Source organism: Cherax quadricarinatus, chromosome 24 (genome assembly GCF_038502225.1).
Source record: "Cherax quadricarinatus isolate ZL_2023a chromosome 24, ASM3850222v1, whole genome shotgun sequence".
In the NCBI taxonomy this organism is placed as follows: domain Eukaryota; kingdom Metazoa; phylum Arthropoda; class Malacostraca; order Decapoda; family Parastacidae; genus Cherax; species Cherax quadricarinatus.
The window spans coordinates 20,156,593-20,179,921 of NC_091315.1; the positions used below are offsets into that span (position 1 = coordinate 20,156,593).

The following is a 23,329-nucleotide window of genomic DNA, read 5'->3' on the forward strand; positions in this document are numbered from 1 at the left end:
TCTTGGGCCCCTGACACTTAATGTGTTGTCTCTTATCGTGCTAGTGGCACCCCTGCTTTTCGTTGCGGGGATGTTGCACCATCTGCCGAGTCTTTTGCTTTCATAGGGAGCGATTTTCGTGTGCAAGTTTGGTACTAGTCCCTATAGGATTTTATAAGTGTATATAATCATATATCTCTCCCTCCTGCATTCTAGGGAGTACAGGTTTAGGAACTTCAAGCGTTCACAGTAATTGAGGTGGTTTATCGCAGTTATGCGCGCCGTGAAGGTTTTCTAGGTCAGCAATTTCACTTGCCTTGAAAGGTGCTGCTAGTGTGCAGCAATATTCCAGCCTGGATAGAACAAGTGACCTGAAGAGTATCATCATGGGCTTGGCATCCCTGGTTTTGAAGGTTCTCATTATCCATCCTGTCATTTTTCTAGAAGAGGTGATTGATACAATGTTTTGGTCCTTTAAGGTGAGACCATCTGACATGATCACTCCCAGGTCTTTGACATTAATTGTTTGCTCTAGTGTGTGGTTGAAATTTGTTTTATTCTCTGATGAAGTTTTAATTTCCTCACGTTTTCCACATAGGAGTAATTGAAATTTCTCATCATTAAACTTAATATTGTTTTCTGCAGCTCATTTAAAGAGTTGGTTGATGTCTGCCTGGAGTCTTGCAGTGTCTTCAATGGAGGACACTGTCAAGCAAATTTGGGTGCCATCTGCAAAGGAAGACATGGCACTGTGGTTTATATCCCTGTCTGTGTCTGATATGAGGATGAGGAACAGGATCGGGGTGAGTACTGTGCCTTGTGGAACAGACCTTTCAACGTAGCTGCCTCAGACTTTACTCTGTTGACTACTACTCTGCGTTCTGTTTGCTAGGAAATTATAGACCCATCTACTGACTTTTCCGGTTAGTCATTTATCACGCGTTTTATGCGCAATTACACCATGGTCACACTCGTCAAAGGCTTTTGCAAAGTCTGTGTATTACATCTGCATTCTGTTTGTCTTCTAGAGCATCTAGGACCTTGTCGTAGTGAAACACCTCAATTACTGGGAACGCTTGAAGTACCTGAACCTGTACTCCCTGGAATGCAGCTGGGAGAGATACATGATTATATACACCTGGAAAAATCCTAGAGGGACTAGTACCAAACTTGCACATGAAAATCACTTCTTACGAAAGCAAAAGACTCGGCAGACAATGCATAATCCCCCCAGTAAAAAGCAGGGGTGCCACTAGCACGTTAAGAGACAACACAATAAGTGTCAGGGTCCCAAGACTGTTCAACTGCCTCCCAGCATACATAAGGGGGATTACCAATAGACCTCTGGCTGTCTTCAAGCAGGCACTGGACAAGCACCTAAAGCCGGTACCTGACCAGCCGGGCTGTGGTTTGTACGTTAGATTACATGCGGCCAATGGTAACAGCCTGGTTGATCAGGCCCTGATCCACCATGAAGCCAGGTCACAGACCGGGCCACGAGGTCGTTGACCCCTGGAACTCTCTCCAGGTAAACTCCAGTGGTCCAATATTTGGGACAGACAGGAATGACCTGCTCTAAACCCATGCTGCCCTGGGTTGTGTAACTGATGGGTATCTAGATGGGTGGTGATCTTGCTTCTTAGAACCCTTTCAGAGATTTTTATGATATGGGATGTTAGCGCTATCAGTCTGTAGTTCTTTGCTATTGCTTTACTGCCTCCTTTGTGGAATGGGGCTATGTTTGTTGTTTTTTGTAACTGTGGGACGACCCCAGTGTCCATGCTCCCACTCCACATGGAGTTAAAAGCACGTGATAGGGGCTTCTTGCAGTTCGTGATGAACACTGAGTTCCATGAGTCTGGGCCTGGGGCAGAGTGCATGGGCATGTCATCGCCTATTTAAAGTCATTTGGCATCAGTATAATATCAGATAGGTGTGAAGATTGAGACACTTATGCAACATATGGGAATCTTTATTCAGGAAACGTTTTGCCACACAGTGGCTTCATCAGTCCGATACAAAGTAGAAAGGCGTAAGGAGAGGAGGAGTTTGAGGTAATCAGTCCCTCAGGAACTGTCTGACACTGAAGCATCATGGGATCTTGTTACAAAGAATTCTTCAACACTTGTCCAACCTTTGGACGATGACCTACTTTGACTAGTGGATGGTACCACTATGACCTCACCTCCTCCTGCTTCGCCTCACCTCACTACAGTGTATAAGCCACGTCTATGGCCCTATGCTGTACATTCTACAAGATTGATGGACTGAACACATCGAGTCCAGGCTGAGGGACTGATTACCTCAAACTCCTCCTCTCCTTACGCCTTTCTACTTTGTATCGGACTGATGAAGCCACTGTGTGGCGAAACGTTTCCTGAATAAAGATTCCCATATGTTGCATAAGTGTCTCAATCTTCAACTTGTCGGTTTTTCAAACCATTCATCACAACTGTCTGACACTGCAGCATCATGGGATCTTGTTACAAAGAATTCTTCAACACTTGTCCAACCTTTGGACGATGACCTACTTCGACTAGTGGATTGTACCACTATGACCTCGCCTCCTCCTGCTTCGCCTCACCTCGCTACAGTATATAAGCCACGTCTACGGCCCTATGCTGTACATTCTACAAGATTGATGGACTGAACACATCGACTCCAGGCTGAGGGACTGATTACCTCAAACTCCTCCTCTCCTTACGCCTTTCTACTTTGTATCGGACTGATGAAGCCACTGTGTGGCGAAACGTTTCCTGAATAAAGATTCCCATATGTTGCATAAGTGTCTCAATCTTCAACTTGTCGGTTTTTCAAACCATTCATCACAACTGTCTGACACTGCAGCATCATGGGATCTTGTTACAAAGAATTCTTCAACACTTGTCCAACCTTTGGACGATGACCTACTTCGGCTAGTGGATGGTACCACTATGACCTCACCTCCTCCTGCTTCACCTCACCTCACTACAGTATATAAGCCACGTCTACGGCCCTATGCTGTACATTTGACTGAACACATCGACTCCAGGCTGAGGGACTGATTACCTCAAACTCCTTTTCCTGATCATAATGACACCAAAAGTATGAAATTTGATGGAAAACTTATGAAATTATGCTATCGCGAAGTTAGCGGTCTCGACGATGTTTATGCATAGGTGATTTCGCCCACTTTGAGCCCTATTTTCGGCCAATTCCAATGTACCAGTCGACAAAAATCATAACTATTTCACTAGAATTCCATTTTTTCTATCGAATGAATACAAGAAACCACCTATTTTCTCATTTCAACTATCCAATAAAGTGGTCAGAAATTGGCAATTTTGCCAGTTTCACACAAATTTCAAAAGATGCCAATTTCCAAATAGGGTCCAGAATAAACAAGACATACATTCCTGGCACTAAAATAACATATTTTCTGTTCATTAGTCATGTCTCCAGGCCTCTCTTACATTTCCTTTGCTTTCCATTTTGAATTTTTATTCTCACAAAAAAATAGAAGATTTATTGTTAATCAGACTACTGCATTAGTGTAGAAATGGTATAAATAATATCAGTGCACATGTGAAAGAATATTACTCACCAGTTGACATGTATTGGACGCATGGCATGATTTGTTTACTTTTGATCTTTAGCAAAAGTCGAACATTTCTGCTCCTTTCAGCTCAATTTCAAGGTACTTTTCATTGTGAAACCAATCAAAATCATCCCAATTTCTGTAATATGTCTTCCATTCTATAAAATGAGACCAGGAAAACTAGAATACCACCATAAATAGCATACGAAAATACACTGCAAAGTCAATGTTTTAAAGCAAAAACACGGTCGGAGTTTGTTTTTCTTATTGTGCACTGTTTGCTGCAGGATTTTTTTTGTACTGCACACACTGACCACATAGACCCATTCTTTCATATGTAGGCCTGCCAGCTTTCTCTCGCTAGATTTGAAGGCGCTAAAATTTATGCATACAAGTACGGCACCAACCCTGGCGTGCAAGCCATACTAGTATGGCACCAATCCTGAAAGGGTTAAGTAGGGGCCCAATACTGGATGTTGTTTTAGACTTTGATTTGGCATAAGAAAAGAAATGTACAGATAACCCGCACATAGAAGAGAGGAGCTTACGACGATGTTTCGGTCCGACTTGGACCATTTACAAAGTCACACTAACGAGAGGAGCACTACAAGGGAGCTGGTGCCCACAGAGGGTAAGAGCAAGAACACCGAGGGGGGGGAAACAAATAAATAAGTAAATAAAGAAGGAACAAATATACAGGGCAGAAGAAAGACAACCCAAAGGAGGAAAAGGAAAAAAGGAAAGGGGAAGAGGGAGAAGAAGAAAAAAGGAGGAGTCAGGTTAGGTCACGAGTGTTCTGAAGTTTGGAGCATTTTACAATGTAGTGGGAGAGGAAGGCATTTACAGAGACGAAGCCAGGACTAAGATTCATACATGGAAAGTTATGTATGTATTAGGGAGGATTCAACCACACGGTGACTGTTAAAGTTGGAAGTAGGGAAGACAGTTTTAGCAGAAGACCAGTCAATAGGATGGCTGTGATCTCTGACGTGACAGAAAAGAGCATTGTTAGTGTCGTTAAGCCTAACACTATTTTTGTGCTCCCTAAGTCTGTCAGAAAGAGATCGGGCTATTTGTGTATCGTTCCAATCACAGTATTGTGCCTTTTTTTGTTGTTTAAGAAAAGAAATACAGGTCTCCCTCAACATTCGCGAGGGTTAGGGGATCAAGAGCCTCGCGACTGTTGAAAAACCGTGAATGTTTGGTGCCCCAATATATTGTAGGGAAATATAATACAATACTGCTTCCTTAACTTGTTGAACCATGAACAATCATAAAATACATGAAAACGTCGTAAATTGTACTAAATATATACATGTTATGCTTTAATAACATGTATGTTATTAAATACCAGACTCCACCAATGCCTCCACCACTTCCCCAACCACTGCGAGTCCCTACTACCCTCCCTCCGACCCCCGCAACTGGCAGCAACTGGCAGCCAGCCCTCCCACCACTCAGTGTGGTGAGTGTTTTGTTTGTTCATTATTTGCTATTAAACTACAGTATAAATAATGTAAACCCATTCATGACTGCATATTGGAATGGCTATTCGCACAGGTATTGGACGGTGACATCATGTGTTTAGTCTTGAACACAGCAAAGAATCAAACATTTCTGCTACTGCTAATAATAACAATAGTAATAATAACAATAATAATAATAATAATAATAACAATAATAATAATAATAATAATAACAATAATAATAATATAATAATAATAATACGATATAATTGAAGAAGGAAATTGTACAAAAATACGAGGGAGTGGTTGACACATCGTCAGTGTGGCTTTGTTTATGCTGGAGTGAACATTAGTCTCCCTGCTCTTCCAAACATTTCACAATAATTCAGCGGTTGAGGCAGTGGTATTTAATAACATATATGTTATATTAATAACATATTAATAACATGTATTACTATTATTAATAACATGTATGTTATTAAATACCACTGCCTCAATCGCTTCCTCACCAGCTACCTCACCCACTGCCTCAGTCGCTGCTTCAACAGTTGCCTCAATCGCTGCCTCAACAGCTGCCTCAATCGCTTCCTCAACAGCTGCCTCACCCGCTGCCTCACCCGCTGCCTCAACAGCTGCCTCAATTGCTGCCTCAACAGCTGCCTCAATCGCTGCCTCACCCACTGCCTCAATCGCTGCCTCAACAGCTGCCTCAGTGACCACTGCCTCAATCGCTGCCTCAACAGCTGCCTCAATTGCTGCCTCAACAGCTGCCTCAATCGCTGCCTCAACAGCTGCCTCAATCGCTGCCTCAATCGCTGCCTCAACAACTGCCTCAATCGCTGCCTCAATCGCTGCCTCAACAGCTGCCTCAACAGCTGCCTCAATAGCTGCCTCACCCACTGCCTCAATCGCTGCCTCAACAGCTGCCTCACCCACTGCCTCAATAGCTGCCTCAACCACTGCCTCAATCGCTGCCTCACTCTCTGCCTCAATCGCTGCCTCACCCACTGCCACAATCGCTGCCTCAACAGCTGCCTCAACAGCTGCCTCAACCACTGCCTCTACCACTCCAGTCGCACTCAATCTACAAGTACCAAACACAATGAATTATTGTGAAATGTTTATTAGAGCAGGGAGACTAATGTTCACTCCAGCATAAACAAAGCCACACTGACGATGTGTCAACCACTCCCTCGTATTTTTGTATAACTTCCTTCTTCAATTATATCGTATTTATTATTATTATTATTATTATTATTATTATTATTATTATTATTATTATTATTATTATTATTACTATTGTTATTACTATTGTTATTAGCAGTATCAGAAATGTTTGATTCTTTGCTGTGTTCAAGAGTAAACACATGTCACCGTCTAATACCTGTCCGAATAACCATTCCAATATGCAGGTGAATGGGTTTACATTATTTATACTGTAGTTTAATAGCAAATAATGAACAAACAAAACACTCACCACACTGAGTGGTGGGAGGGCTGGCTGCCAGTTGCTGCCAGTTGCGGGGGTCGGAGGGAGGGTAGTAGGGACTCGCAGGTGGCGGGAAACTTGAATATGATTTGGCGGCTGGGAATTTGGCGGTTGGGAATTCGCGAATGTGTGAAGCCCGCGAAAGCTGAAAACGTGAATGTTGAGGGAGACCTGTACTTTGGGTTTCTTTAAATTTCATTTATGACTTTTAGTTCTCGCATTTCTTGACTCCTGTAAGAGTCCTTTAGCTTTAGTTCAGTGTTTGCTATTTCTTTTGACCAGTGTCTCCCTACGTATTGCAGATATATTGGCCTCTTGTAGCCATTCTTTTATTCTTTGCCCTCGCCTGTATAGGGAGTGCCTTTCTCTTTCTAGTGTAATTAGTGTAATTATTCTCTACTAGACTTATCAAGGCCATGTAGAATTACCTAATAGAATATTAAATTCTCTTGTACTCACTGTAACCTATCTGATGTACAGCTAAACATATTGATAAATGGTTTAGCTATTTCAAGACAGGCAGAGGGCAGATTTTCAGGTCTTCACCTTTACTTCAGTTTCAAATTTCAGACACACATACAGCAAATTTCCAAAAAAGTCTCCAAAACAGTAGGCATCCTCTTTTCAAGAGTCTTAACTTGCTAAACATACAGAACATCCACACTTATTATTGTGCATACTACATACACAGAACACTGTACTCTAATGTAAACCCTCCTCTCAAACTCCTCCTTGATAACTATAACAGAACACACAACCATAATACGAGACACAGTTCACTCTTTGATATCCTTTGTGTTCATCTCTCCCTGTGTAAAAATGCTATGCACGTAAAAGGACTGAAGATCTGGAATTCATTGCCAGAACACAGTAAAGGACTCCTGTCTGCAGATTAGTTTAAGGCTCTAATAAGAAATCACCTCATCACCTAAAATTAGGCAGACAAACCGTACCTAATCACTACCAGTTTTTCAAAATCTACTCATATTGTGCTGATGAATGCTCAACTCAGCTCAGCTGACACCCAAGAATTCGGTTAAGTGCATTCGTCCAGAACGTGTCCGCCTATCCGTCCGGCCTGATCGCCTGAGGTGCCCATCCTTCAGCTAGTGTGCCATTGTTTACAAGCCAGTCCGGACAATTTTATTCCTCAGAGGAATATAATTTTGTATTATTTCAGTGTTTTTAGTGCTTGTAACTGCTAAATAAGCCACTATGGGCCCAAAGAAAACTTCTACTGCCAACCCTGTGGTAAAACGGGTGAGAAATACTATTGAATTAAAGAAAGAGATAATTTCAAAGTACGAGAGTGGAGTGCGTGTCTCCAAGTTGGCCAGGTTATACAACAAACCCCATTCAACCCTCACTACTATCTTGGCCAACAAAAAGGCAACCAAGGAAGCTGTTGTTGCAAAAGATGCAAGTATGCTTACAAAACAGAGATCACAAATACTCGAAGATGTAGAGAGACTGTTGTTGGTGTGGATCATTGAGAAACACAGAAAATACTCTGAAAACAGCTATAGCCAGTCACACTGAGCAAATAACAACTCTAAATATGAAGGTTGAAGAAGCAATCAAGGATTGGAATCAGAACATGCATACTCGACTAAATGAATACCTTGATTTCCAAGACGACAAAACTGAACAAGATAAGTTGTCTGATACAAACAGTCCACACATTCCTAGTGACATAACCCAAGAACAGTGCAAAGAAACTACTATCAGGACTATACAGGACCACGTAAAAGTTATCGTGCAAAACAAAGAAATCAAAGAAACACGTTTGCTAGGAAAACAAGGTAGTAAACACAGTATTATGATCAGACTTCATTCATATGATAAAAGAAAGGGTTTAATTAAATCAGCAATTACAATGAAAAATGGAGTGTTCATCAACGAGTGTCTTAACGAGAAAACGTCAAAACCTCCTGTTCAGGTTGAGGAACCTTAAACAGGAAAACAAAATACTACATCAGTGTTTCACTCGAGATGGGAAAATACTAGTTAGAAAAACTTAACAGAACAACAGTACACCATCTCAAATGGACATGATTTCTGTACCTTCCTTAGAAAAGCTGACATTTCTGTAACAGATTAGATAAGTGTCCTTAACACACACATACGTGTGGTGCATATAGTGTACGTTAATATTACATAATTGTTCATTATTAGTTTTTTCATTTACTAGCTAATACGAGCTACCTCAAATACTTTTTACTTTTTAATTGCTATCAATTGCTCATAATTTTGTGTTGCAAGTCAAATCTTACCTGTCCATTTAATTTTGTTTACCACTACTTTTTTTTAGTCCCTTTTATATTGTGTGTGCAATTAGTGTATATTCCAAATACATTATTGTGTGATTCCCAAAACTATCTTTTGCTAGCTAGTACCAACTACCTCATATTTCTCTACTTTTTATAGTGCAATTAATTGCTCAACTTATTATACATTACAAATCAGATCTTACTCCCAAATCAATATTATATCATAGTGACTATCTGTCCATTGAACTTTGTTCACCATTACTTAATTTAGTCCCTTACATATTTTCTCCTTTATTTATTTTAGCTTTATATAACTACCTTAGTTCATATATTCACAATTGTTAAAATAATCAAGGTGCTATTCTCAGGTGCTAAAGTGTAATAAGTTCACTATTTTGCCATTATATTATATCATAGTGACTATCTGTCCATTGAACTTTGTTTACCATTACTTAATTTAGTCCCTTATATATTTTCTCCTTTATTTATTTTAGCTTTATGTAACTACCTTAGTTCATATATTCACAATTGTTAAAATAATCAAAGTGCTATTCTCAGGGGCTAAAGTGTGATAAGTTCACTATTTTGCCATTATATTCCCAAGCTCTTTTTTTTCTTTCTCCTCTTGTCCATATAGTCACATTTATTAAAATACTCCAGGTGCTATTGACTACCTCAGGTGCTACTGATTTTGCTTTTAATACATTCTTTTATTATTATATTCATTAGCTCCTTTATTTTAGCTGTAAATATCTGCTGTAGTTCATAAACTCACTTGTTAAAATAATTAAGGTGCTATTAGATGCTTAAGTGTATAACTGAATTATCTATTCTGTAATAATCCCTTTTTCTTTCAAATTTTTACAAGTTTTAGATTAATCATGGAGTCTTAGTCATAAGTCTAGTTGTAGATTCAATATAAATCTTATATCATTTTACTCAGAGAATCTAGTTTGTAAAATTACTCTCATCTTATGATTACAGGCATAGATCCTGATTTAAACTTTTTACAAAATGAATTACACGAATCAACCAGTAACTGTAATTACTACACAGCAGACTAAGCAAAGACATTACTCAGTGCAAACAATAACATAACCATCTTTAACTACAATGTCAGATCCTTGAGCAAACATTATGATGACCTCACAGCATTACTCAATTCCCTTCATTCCAATCATCACACTCACAGAAACTTGGCTTAAGCCTGATATTACAGATTTCTATACCATTTCTGGCTTCATGGCCATACACAACTGTAGAACAGACCAGCAAGGGGGAGGAACAGCTATATACTACTCAAATCAACTCGAATGTATCAATAAATTTTGCACAAGGGACGAACATAGAGAATATATCATAGCCAAATTTAAATCAAAAGACCTGCAAAAACCCTTCACAGTTATAAACATCTACAGAGTACCACAGTCAAACATTTATCACTTTTAGTGAAAAACTAGGAAACATGTTTACTGATGCACACATGAATGAAGACCACCTACTACTAACAGGAGATTTCAACATAAACATACTACACGACCAGGACCCACAAGTAACCAAATTCACAAACACAATGAGTAACTGCCTGTTGCTACCAGCAATATCTAAACCTACAAGAATCTCTGAGACAAGCATCTCCTTAATAGATCACTTCTGGACAAACACCATATCCCCTTTAGCCCTTTGACTGTCGCGGCCGTATATATACGTTTGCGAGGTACCGTGTTTGACGTATATATACTCATAAATTCTAGCGGCTTCAAATCAGGCAGGAGAAAGCTAGTAGGCCCACATGTGAGAGAATGGGTCTGTGTGGTCAGTGTGCACCACATAAAAAAAATCCTGGAGCACGCAGTGCATAATGAGAAAAAAAAAACTCCGACCGTTTTTTTTTTAATTAAAATGCCGACTTTGTGGTCTATTTTCGTATAGTATTTGTGGTTGTATTCTCGTTTTCTTGGTCTCATTTGATAGAATGGAAACTATATTATAGAAATGGAGGTGATTTTGATTAATTTTACTATAAAAAGAACCTGGAAATAGAGCACAAAGTACAGGAAATGTTTGATTTTTGCCGATGTTCAAAAGTGAACAAATGATGTCATTGTCCAATAAATGTCCAAATAGCCATTCTAATACGCAGTCATGAATGGGTTGATGTAATTTTTACAATTATTACAGTATTGCAGTAGTCTGCATAACAGTAAATCTTCTATTTTTTGTTTGAATAAAATTTCAAAATAAAAAGCAAGAGTAATATCACAGGGACCTGGAGACATGACTGATGAACAAAGAAAATGTTATTTTAGAGCCAGGAATGTCTGCATTGTTCATTCTGGACCTTATTTTGAAATTGTCGTATTTTTTAATTTTCGTGAAATTGGCCAAATTGCAAATTTCTGACCATGTTATTGGGTAGTTGAAATCGGTAAATGGGCAGTTTCTTGTACTCAATCGATAGAAAAAATAGAGTTCTGAAGAAATAGTTATGAGTTTGGTTGACTGGAATAACGGAATTAGCCGAAAATAGGGCTCAAAGTGGGCGAAATTGCCGATTTTTAAATATCGCCGAAGTCGCTAACTTCGCGAGAGCGTAATTCCGTCAGTTTTCCATCAAATTTCGTTTTTTTGGTGTCTTTACAATCGGGAAAAGATTCTCTATCATTTCATAAGAAAAAATAATTTTTTTTTTTTTCGAATATTTTGCGACACCAGAAGCAACTTCAGGATTTGGCCCTTCGACAGTCAAAGGGTTAAAATCAGGCATAATCACAGACAAAATTACAGACCACTACCCAACCTTTCTCATAACTAATCTGGGCAAACTGCCACAAAACATTACTAAAGTAACCTTCTGACTACATAATGAGACAGCAGTTAACAACTATATAGCATCTATGAATAACGTCAGTTGGCAAAATGAGCTCGAAACATATGCAGATATGAATGAATTTATAAATAATTTTCTAAAAAAAGCCCAATGCCTCTATAAGAGACATTGCCCCAGAAAAACTAAACAGATCACAGCAAAGAGACTGAATAATCCCTGGCTAACACCAAGCATCCTCAAATCCATTAACACAAAGCACAAATATGAAAAAACAGTATAGAATGGGTCAAATAACTAGAGAACAGTCGAAAAGCTACTCGTCAGCACTTACCAGCCTGATAAGAAGGTAAAAAAAAATTGTTAGAGCTAAGGAAGGGGTAGCAGTAATGTTGAAGGATCAGTTATGGAAGGAGAAAAGAGAATATGAATGTGTAAATTCAAGGATTATGTGGATTAAAGAAAAGGTTGGATGCGAAAAGTGGGTCATAATAAGCGTGTATGCACCTGGAGAAGAGAGGAATGTAGAGGAGAGAGAGAGATTTTGGGAGATGTTAAGTGAATGTATAGGAACCTTTGAACCAAGTGAGAGAGTAATTGTGGTAGGGGACCTGAATGCTAAAGTAGGAGAAATGGGAGCCTTTTGATTGAACTTTGTATAGAAAGGGGTTTAGTTATAGGTAATACATATTTTAAGAAAAAGAGGATAAATAAGTATACAAGATATGATGTAGGGCGAAATGACAGTAGTTTGTTGGATTGTGTATTGGTAGATAAAAGACTGTTGAGTAGACTTCAGGGTGTACATGTTTATAGAGAGGCCACAGATATATCAGATCACTTTTTAGTTGTAGCTACACTGAGAGTAAAAGGTAGATGGGATACAAGGAGAATAGAAGCATCGGGGAAGAGAGAGGTGAAGGTTTATAAACTAAAAGAGGAGGCAGTTAGGGTAAGATATAAACAGCTATTGGAGGATAGATGGGCTAATGAGAGCATAGGCAATGGGGTCGAAGAGGTATGGGGCAGGCTTAAAAATGTAGTGTTAGAGTGTTCAGCAGAAGTTTGTGGTTACAGGAAAGTGGGTGCAGGAGGGAAGAGGAGCAATTGGTGGAATGATGATGTAAAGAGAGTAGTAAGGGAGAAAAAGTTAGCATATGAGAAGTTTTTACAAAGTAGAAGTGATGCAAGGAGGGAAGAGTATATGGAGAAAAAGAGAGAGGTTAAGAGAGTGGTGAAGCAATGTAAAAAGAGAGCAAATGAGAGAGTGGGTGAGATGTTATCAACAAATTTTGTAGAAAATAGGAAAAAGTTTTGGAGTGAGATTAACAAGTTAAGGAAGCCTAGAGAACAAATGGATTTGTCAGTTAAAAATAGGAGAGGAGAGTTATTAAATGGAGAGTTAGAGGTATTGGGAAGATGGAGCAAATATTTTGGGGAATTGTTAAATGTTGATGAAGATAGGGAAGCTGTGATTTCATGTATAGGGCAAGGAGGAATAACATCTTGTAGGAGTGAGGAAGAGCCAGTTGTGAGTGTGGGGCAAGTTCGTGAGGCAGTAGGTAAATTGAAAGGGGGGTAAGGCAGCCGGGATTGATGGGATAAAGATAGAAATGTTAAAAGCAGGTGGGGATATAGTTTTGGAGTGGTTGGTGCAACTATTTAATAAATGTATGGAAGAGGGTAAGGTACCTAGGGATTGGCAGAGAGCATGCATAGTTCCTTTGTATAAAGGCAAAGGGGACAAAAGAGAGTGCAAAAATTATAGGGGGATAAGTCTGTTGAGTATACCTGGTAAAGTGTATGGTAGAGTTATTATTGAAGGAATTAAGAGTAAGACGGAGAATAGGATAGCAGATGAACAAGGAGGCTTTAGGAAAGGTACGGGTGTGTGGACCAGGTGTTTACAGTAAAACATGTAAGTGAACAGTATTTAGATAAGGCTAAAGAAGTTTTTGTGGCATTTATGGATTTGGAAAAGGCGTATGACAGGGTGGATAGGGGGGCAATGTGGCATATGTTGCAGGTGTATGGTGTAGGAGGTAGGTTACTGAAAGCAGTGAAGAGTTTTTACGAGGATAGTGAGGCTCAAGTTAGAGTATGTAGGAAAGAGGGAGATTATTTCCCAGTAAAAGTAGGCCTTAGACAAGGATGTGTGATGTCACCGTGGTTGTTTAATATATTTATAGATGGGGTTGTAAGAGAAGTAAATGCGAGGGTCTTGGCAAGAGGCGTGGAGTTAAAAGATAAAGAATCACACATAAAGTGGGAGTTGTCACAGTTGCTCTTTGCTGATGACACTGTGGTCTTGGGAGATTCTGAAGAGAAGTTGCAGAGGTTGGTGGATGAATTTGGTAGGGTATGCAAAAGAAGAAAATTAAAAGTGAATACAGGAAAGAGTAAGGTTATGAGGATAACAAAAAGACTAGGTGGTGAAAGATTGGATATCAGATTGGAGGGAGAGAGTATGGATGAGGTGAATGTATTCAGATATTTGGGAGTGGACGTGTCAGCGGATGGGTCTATGAAAGATGAGGTGAATCATAGAATTGATAAAGGGGAAAAGGGTGAGCGGTGCACTTAGGAGTCTGTGGAGACAAAGAACTTTGTCCTTGGAGGCAAAAAGAGGAATGTATGAGAGTATAGTTTTACCAACGCTCTTATATGGGTGTGAAGCATGGGTGATGAATGTTGCAGCAAGGAGAAGGCTGGAGGCAGTGGAGATGTCATGTCTGAGGGCAATGTGTGGTGTGAATATAATGCAGAGAATTCGTAGTTTGGAAGTTAGGAGGAGGTGCGGGATTACCAAAACTGTTGTCCAGAGGGCTGAGGAAGGGTTGTTGAGGTGGTTCGGACATGTAGAGAGAATGGAGCGAAACAGAATGACTTCAAGAGTGTATCAGTCTGTAGTGGAAGGAAGGCAGGGTAGGGGTCAGCCTAGGAAAGGTTGGTGGGAGGGGGTAAAGGAGGTTTTGTGTGCGAGGGGCTTGGACTTTCAGCAGGCATGCGTGAGCGTGTTTGATAGGAGTGAATGGAGACAAATGGTTTTTAATACTTGACGTGCTGTTGGAGTGTGAGCAAAGTAACATTTATGAAGGGATTCAGGGAAACCGGCAGGCCTGACTTGAGCCCTGGAGATGGGAAGTACAGTGCCTGCACTCTGAAGGAAGGGTGTTAATGTTGCAGTTTAAAAACTGTAGTGTAAAGCACCCTTCTGGCAAGACAGTGATGGAGTGAATGATGGTGAAAGTTTTTCTTTTTCGCGCCACCCTGCCTTGGTGGGAATCGGCCAGTGTGTTAATAATAATAAATAAAAAGGTGATATGAAAAAAACCTGGAAAACTCTGTCTGAAATTCTTGGAAGTAAAAAGTTATCCAAAAACAAAACAATCAAACTTACAAAATAAGATGAACCCCTACTCACTCCAACCGAAACAGCAAACAGACTTAATGTTTTCTTCTCTACCATAGGAAAAAATCTAGCAAACAAAATACCAAGCACAAACACCCGTCCATCAGACTACCTCATAGGTACCTACCCAAATGCGCTATTCCTAGCTCCAACCAATCCCATTGAAGTTATGCTCATCATAAACACCCTTAAAAACAAGGCAGGAGACATAAACAACTTGCCTGCTTTTATGTACAAAAAAGCTTCTCAAGTATTGTCACCAATTATTGCAACGCTCTTTAACAAATCCATTGAATCATCTACCTTCCCAACAATCCTCAAAATAGCGAGGGTCACTCCGATCCATAAAGGAGGTGACTAAGCTGACTTGAATAACTATAGACCAATATCTAACTTACCACTGCTCCCTAAAATCTTTGAAAAATTAATTCATAGACGGATCTATTCCTACCTCGTTTCACACAACATATTAAACCCTTGTCAGTTTGGATTCAGGAATAATAAAAGCACAAATGATGCTATCATACACATGTTAGAACTTACATATACCACACTTGAAAAGAAAGAAGTCCCGCTGGGCATTTTCATTGATTTATGTGAAGCTTTCGATACAGTCACCATGAACTGCTGTACTCCAAATTAATGCACTATGGTATCAGAGGCCACTCCCTCAACTACCTAAAATCATACCTTAGTAACAGAACTCAATATGTGTATGCAAATGATGCAAACCAATCATAGTAGGAGTCCCACAAGGAAGCGTCCTTGGACCGCTCCTCTTTCTCATCTACATCAATGATCTACCTAATGCATCACAGCTACTCAAACCCACATTATTTGCAGATGATGCTACATATGTCTTTTCTCACCCAAACACAGTCATACTAGCAAACATAGTCAATGCTGAATTACAGAAAATATCTGCCTGGATGATGACTAACCAACTTGAACATTAAAATGGTATAAAATACCGACAGGTTGTTAAGTAAGACACATATGCAACAGTTAGGTATCTTTATTTTGAAACGTTTCGCCTACACAGTAGGCTTCTCCAGTCGAGTACAGAAAAGTTGATAGAAGCAGAAGATACTTGAAGACGATGTAATCAGTCCATCACCCTCCAAGATAAAGATACCTTTTATCCATTGTTGACAGGAATATAATTGAATCATTGTTTTTCACAAAAAGCATTTTTGAATATAAATATATCTTTGTATTATACAAATTTTGATTCGTTTATAATTAATATTCTGCTGTACAACTATGAAATAATTACTATCCTACTGTACAACTGATATACTCCTTAGTGTTACCTTAAGTAGACTGTAAGCCAATAATGTTAAGTTGGCCCATAATGCCTAAGCATAGTAGAGGCTCTCTCTGCATTGCAACCCACTATTGTAAATACAAAATCTCAGTGTACTGTTTGCAAAGACATAAAATAAATAAATAAATAAAATAAATAAACAATTATCAGGAGATAGTGTTTCTCGGTCAATAATATGTGAAAAGGCAAGGCAGTTGCATGATGATCTAATGAAGGAAATGCCTGAAACTAGTGCTGATGTTAATGAATTTAAGGCCAGCAAATGTTAGCTTGAGAGATTTAAGAATCGTAGTGGCATACACATTGTGATAAGGCATGGTCAGGCTGCCAGTTCTGACAAAAAAGCGGCTGAAAAATATGTGCAGGACTTCAAGGGGTACATAGAGGCTGAAAAATTAAAACCCCAGCAAGTATTTAATTGTTACGAAACAGGCCTGTTTTGGAAGAAAATGCCGAACAAGACCTACATTACTCAGGAGGAAAAGGCACTCCCAGGACACAAGCCTATGAAAGACAGGCAAACTCTCATGTTTTGTAGTAATGCTAGTGGGGATTGCAAAGTGAAGCCTTTACTCATGTATCACTCTGAAACTCCCAGAGTGTTCAAGAAAAACAATGTCATCAAGACTAAATTGTGTGTGATGTGGAGAGCAAACAGTAAAGCATGGGTCACTAGGAACATTTTCCTTGACTGATTTTATGACATGTTTGGCCCCACTGTGAAAAAATACCTCCTGGAAAATAAATTGTCACTCAAGTGTCTCCTGGTAATGGACATAGCTCCTGCTCATCCTCATGACTTGCAAGAGCAAATTGTGAGGGAGTTGAGCTTCATCAAAGTGAAGTTTTTGCCTCCTAATACCACTATTATCCGCCAGCCCATGGACCAGCAGGTCATTTCAAACTTCAAAAAACTGTACACCAAAACATTGTTTCAAAAGTGCTTTGAAGTGACCTCAGACACTGAATTGACCCTGAAAGTGTTTTGGAAAGATCACTTAAGTATCCTCAGTTGCATAAACCTTATAGGTAAGGCTTGGGCAGGAGTGACTTGCAGGACTTTGAACTCTGCTTGGAGAAAATTGTGGCCAGAATGTGTACAAGAGAGGGATTTTGAAGGGTTTGGGGCTAACCCTGAGGAGCCTATGCCAGTTGTGGAATCTATTGTGGCATTGGGGAAGTCCATGGGGTTGGAGGTTAGTGGCGAGGATGTGGAAGAGTTGGTGAAGGATGACGATGAAGAGCTACCACTACAGAGCTGCAAGAGCTTTGGGTGCAACAGCAACAGATCACAGCTCAGGAATGTGCTTCAGAAGAGGAGGAAGAGAGAGTGAGGAAGTTGCCTTCATCAAAGATTAAGGACATTCGTGCAAAGTGGGTTGAAGTGCAAACCTTTATGGATGAAAATTATCCTGACACAGCTGTTGCAAGCCGTATTGGCAACATGTACAATGACACTCTTGTGTTCCATTTTAGGGAAATCTTAAAGAGACGCCAGAAGCAGAACTCTCTGGACAGATATTTTGTGCGACAGGGGTCCAGTGACTCAAGCTGGTCCTACCGGCATTAAAAAAGCAAAGGGAGGTAACCCCAGAAAAGGATTTGTTACCTGAAGTCTTTATGGAAGGGGATTACCCTTCCAAACAATAGTACACCTACATCTTCTCGCCGCCTCCTGTCTCATCACTCATCAGTAAGTCCACAATAAAGGTAAGTGTCATTTCAGTATTGTTTATTGTGCATGTTTCATTGTTTTCTGTGTAGGGAAATGTATATTTCATGTAAAAAAAATTATTTTGTTTAATACTTTTGGGTGTCTGGAACGGATTAATTGGATTTCCATTATTTCTTATGAGGAAAATTAATTTTGCTAACGTCCAAATTAGTTAAAGGCGAGCTCTCTGGAATGGATTAATGCCGTTCCCCGAGGGTCCACTGTGTTTTGAAATTAGGATGTCTATTTTTCCATTGTTTTAAATAGTAGTAGATTGTAATACAGTGCATCACAATGTAAATTATTCCACTGGAATACCAAATTTCATTGTTTTAAATAGTACTAAACTGTAATACATCATATTGTAAATTATTTTAAATTGTTAAATTGTAATACTGTAATCTTTATTAACTAATTCATAAGTGTAATAAGTCTCTACTAGACTTATCAGAACTATGTAGCATTACCTGATAGAATATACAATTCTACTGTACTCACTGTAACACATCTAATGACCATATGAACTATGTATTATTGCCTTGCTAATCTTACGTTAATCTCTAAGTTTGCCTGAAATGCTCTGCATGCTAAGGGGCTTTTGGCATGTACACCCAGCTATTATATTCCTCTGTACAACCATGTATCATGTCAAAATAAACTTCTTATTGTAACCTGGCTGGTCAGGTACTGACTTTAGGTGCCTGTCCAGCACTATCCATAACAAATTTACCTAAATCTGCTATCTTCTAATCCATTTTTATGGACTTTTGTCCTCAGTCTTTGCTGTCAGCTGGGCACAGATTACTGCAACAAATTAGTAACCAGCAATAAATTAAGATTTGTTGGGATTTTTAACCTGGAGGGTTATTGTACAGCAGTAAAGAAGTGGAATGGGCTGCCTGCACGTGTCAAAGCCTGTCATAGCATGAGCCATCTCAGGAAGAAAGCTAAAAGGTACTTAATGAATGAATGTGCTTAGGGATCTACTACAACTAATCACCTTAAACCATTAATAACCCAACAAAAAGCTGCTGTGCGGATAATCATTTCCTGCACCATACAACACACCCCTCCACTTAATATACAAAATATGCACTCGTATTACTGCGCCTGCTATATACAGGTTGGCCATCACTAATCCGGTATCATTGGGACCTGTAGTGTGCCGGATTAGTGAATTTGCCAGATTGCAGAATGGTTAGGTTAGAATACACTTAATTAACCTATCAATAGAGATTTTCTGCTGCATCATATTCACTTTCAACACTGCTTTCTCCTCCACTGGCTTGCTGCTGTGGATTTACAACCATCTGCACAATTTCTGAGTCAGTATAATAATGAAATTTGAGTCAGTATAATGATTTGAATCAGTATAATGATGAAATTTGAAATTATACTAACTGAAATTAGTGCCGGATTACTGATAGAACCGGATAACTGATTGGCGGATTAGTGATGGCCGACCTGTACGTAGAACATTAGACTCCAATTTAAACCCTCCGCTTAAACTTCTCCTTGATAGCTACAACAGAACACACAGGCACAAAACACAATTCATCATCCCTTGGGTCCATCTCACCCTGTGCAAAAATGCAATACACACAAAGGGCCCTAAGATAATATGTACGTATAATAATAATACTGTACATGTACGTATCTTCATTTACTACAAGTACATGTACAAGGTATACAGGCCTAACCGACACCAGTGACATACTGCTATACAGAAAGCCACTTGTTATGCAGAGCATTTCAGGCAAATTAGGTCAGTTTTATCCCAGGATACGACCCACACCAGTCGACTAACACCCAGGTACCCATTTTATTGATGGGTGAACATAAACAACCGATGTAAGGAAACATGCCCAATGTTTTCACCTAGGCAGGAATCGAACCCGAACCCCTCAGCCTGTGAAGTGAGAACTTTTGCCACCAGGCCAGGGCTATAATAAAAAATCACCTTATCTACCAAACTTAACCATACCAACACTATACTAAATCATTCAGTCAGTTTGAAATGACTCCAAAAATCCGAATTAACTTAAGAACACTAAATTAATTTAAGTATTAATACTTGCTTAAAATTGTACTATTGCAAATTGTACTAATTGTAAATTTTACTAATTATAAAATTTTTGCTACCCCTTTTTTGTATTAATGTTTAATTAAAATTCACCACTCCATAACCAGTGTCTAGTTTAAGTACAGTGGAACTTAGGCTTACGAGTGCCCCCCCATACGAGTTTTTCAGGATACGAGCCGTTGTTCGGTCAATATTTTTGTTTCTGGATACGAACAAAAATTCAGGATGCGAGCTTCCCCCTCAAACAACTTTTTTTTTAGACCTCCAGATCTTACAAAACTAAAAGTGAATAGTATATAATTGTAGTTCATTGTTGGGATGTATTATGTTGTTTTTACTGCTTAAGACTATAACTGCAACAGAAATAATTGTATTTCTTACCTTAAATTGTGGGTGCTTGTGTTTGTCAATTATTGTGAAGAGTGGAGTCCTGTAGTGTAGTCCTACTGGGCTGAGGTAGATGGTAGAGATTCTGGTACTGAAGTTGATGGTTGTATTGGAGTGTGCATAAATTCTGTACAACAAATAAACAAACAAACAAACAAACAAAACAAACAAATTTTATTTCTTTGCAAGATTGCATTGAGATTATGAAATTACAGTAATGAGTTGCAGTTCAAAGAGAGTCACTATCATGCCTAGGCATTATGAGCAGACTTAATTTAATGGCTTACAGACTACTTAATACTAAATAAATTTATCATAGTTTGTTTAAGTTGTACATCTGTTTTTATTTATAGTAGACATTAATTGTACTCAAATTACAATAGTTTCAATAATAAATATTGAAATTATATTTTGGGAATATAACATTGTGAGTTGTTGAAAGGAGTTTACAGTATGTGAATGCTACAATTGGGTGTAAGGCAGTATTGTTTTGGGTAGGTATTTTTACTACAATGTAGTATTAATCAATAACTGAATTTTGGGCATCTTGTTTTGAAGTTTTAAGATTTAGGTAATTGGGAGATTTTTTTGGTAAAGTTAAATATTGAGTATTTAGTTTAGGGTGAGTAAATGGTTTTTGAGAAGAGTCTTAAATTGATATTCAGACTGGGTTACTATAGTATTTACTGGTAATGAATTCCAAATTTTGGGGCCCTTTATGTGCATAGTTTTTACAGTGTGATATGGACACAGGGTACATCAAAAAGAGATCTGTGTCTTGTTATGATCGTGTGTCCTGTTAAGGTTGGTGAGAAGTTTGAGTGGAGGGTTTATGTTTGAGTGTAGTGTTCTATGTATGTAGTAGGCACATGAATAAATATGGATGTTCTTTACGGTGAGCAGTTTTAGATTTTTGAATATTGGTGGAGTATACTGTCGGGAGTGGGAATTCGTTATCATTCTGGCTGCAGCCTTTTGCTGGGTTATTAGTGGTCTTTAGTGATTTAATGTTGTTGATCCCCATGCACAAATTCCATATGTGAGATAAGGGTAGATGAGTGAATGATACAGTGCAAGGAGAGCTGATTGTGGAACATAGTACTGTATCTTCGATAGTATGCCTACTGTCTTAGAGATTTTCTTGGAAATTTGTTGTATGTGTGTCTGGCACTTGAGGCTACTGCCAAGGTGGATTCCTAGGAATTTTCCCTCTGTGAGTCTTGTGATGGGTGATCCATTTAGCGTTATGTTAAGTGGAACATAAGAACGTAAGAAAGAAGGAACACTGCAGCAGGCCTACTGGCCTATGTGGGGCAGGTCCATGTCATATGACACTTGCAGCTCTGTTTCCAAACTGAATGAAATAGGTTTTGTCAGTATTGAGGGTAATGGATTTCTGTTCTATTTTACCCTGCAGTAAATTATACAACTGACGGTAAGGCATCAGCTGCTCAATTTACTGCAGGGTAATGGATTTCTGTTCTATTTTACCCTGCAGTAAATTATACAACTGATGGTAAGGCATCAGCTGCTCTAGACACCGTTTCAGGGTCCTTTTCAGTGAAAAAGTCTAACTTTAAGTCATTCAGTAAGTCAGTCAAGTCAATTACTCAGTCATGTCAGTAAGTCAGTCAGTTAAGTCAGTCAGTTGAGTTAGTAAGTCAGTCAGTCAAATCATTCATTCAGTCAGTCAAGTCTGTAAGTCAGTCATGTCTGTAAATCAGTCATGTTATGTCAGTAAGTCAGTTAAGTCAGTCAGTCAAGTCATTCAGTCAGTCAATCAAGTTAGTAAGTCAGTCAGCCAGTCAAGTTATTTAGTCAGTCAGTCAAGTCAGTAAGTCAGTCAGTTAGGTCAGTAATATCAAAACACAATTCACAAACACAGCTAGCTTGTAGGAGAGAAGTGGAACTGAACATGTATTCATGAAGCTGGGATGGCGGTGTCGGGGGATGGTGGGAGGTCTCCCCCGCTGACCCACAACAAGGCGTCCGCTTGAGGTAGGGAATGGCCGCTACCCCTTGTCGCATAATGACATGTTTTATTCATTCTAGAGTATATATCAGGTTTCTATGTTATTTATATTGTTTTTTATGTCGTATTAGATGAATTGTGATAGATAAATAAGCCGTAGAATCACATTGAAATATTTTTGTCTTGCCTCTCAGAGCAGGAATTCTGCTGGAGCGGATTAATGGCATTTCAATGAATTTAAATGAAGAAAATTGACTCAGCATACGAGCAGATCGGGATACGAGCAAAGTCACAGAATGGATTAAACTCATAAGCTGAGGTTCCACTGTAGTCTGTAAGCATTAGGATTAGTCTGCCCAAAGTGCTCATGCATACTAATGACTTTCTTTGTGCTTAAGAATATTTTACTACATGTAAACTACATGTAGTAAAATATTCTTAGAATGTATCACCACTTTAGATGTACATATGCTGGACTGGAATCAAAGTCAATGGAGGGCTTATTGGAGTCTCACATACTAGGTCGACTAACATGCCTCTCTTCCCCCAGTACAGCATATGGAGTATCTTTTGTGTTTACAGACATACAAGGTGCCAAGAAAAACAGTAAAATAGTATTTCAGGGATCTTGTAACTACAACAAATAGATACAATATAAATAGACAGATCTACTTTTAAGGTGGTTGTTAGTAAAAAAAAATATACAGTGATTCATTAACCGGATTCGTCCAAGAAATAAGTGAACAAAGGACCGGATTCACACAGATTCGTTGGAATACATAAAATAGAAACAAGACAAATAGTAGACAGATTTCCACTTTGGAAG

General features: G+C 39.0%; 1 protein-coding gene across 2 annotated transcripts in view; it reads left to right on the forward strand.

Annotated features, from left to right (window-relative positions):
- The window catches only part of Sply (Sphingosine-1-phosphate lyase), a 284,903-nt gene that overhangs the window by 2,081 nt on the left and 259,493 nt on the right, over positions 1–23,329 (forward strand). Inside the window, exon 2 of one of the 2 annotated variants that reach the window (XM_070088236.1) lies at positions 18,839–19,015. The exons of the other annotated variant lie outside the window; for it this stretch is intronic. The gene's annotated coding sequence lies outside the window, so the exon portion shown is untranslated. The remainder of the gene's footprint in view (positions 1–18,838; positions 19,016–23,329) is intronic. 2 annotated transcript variants of the gene reach the window in all.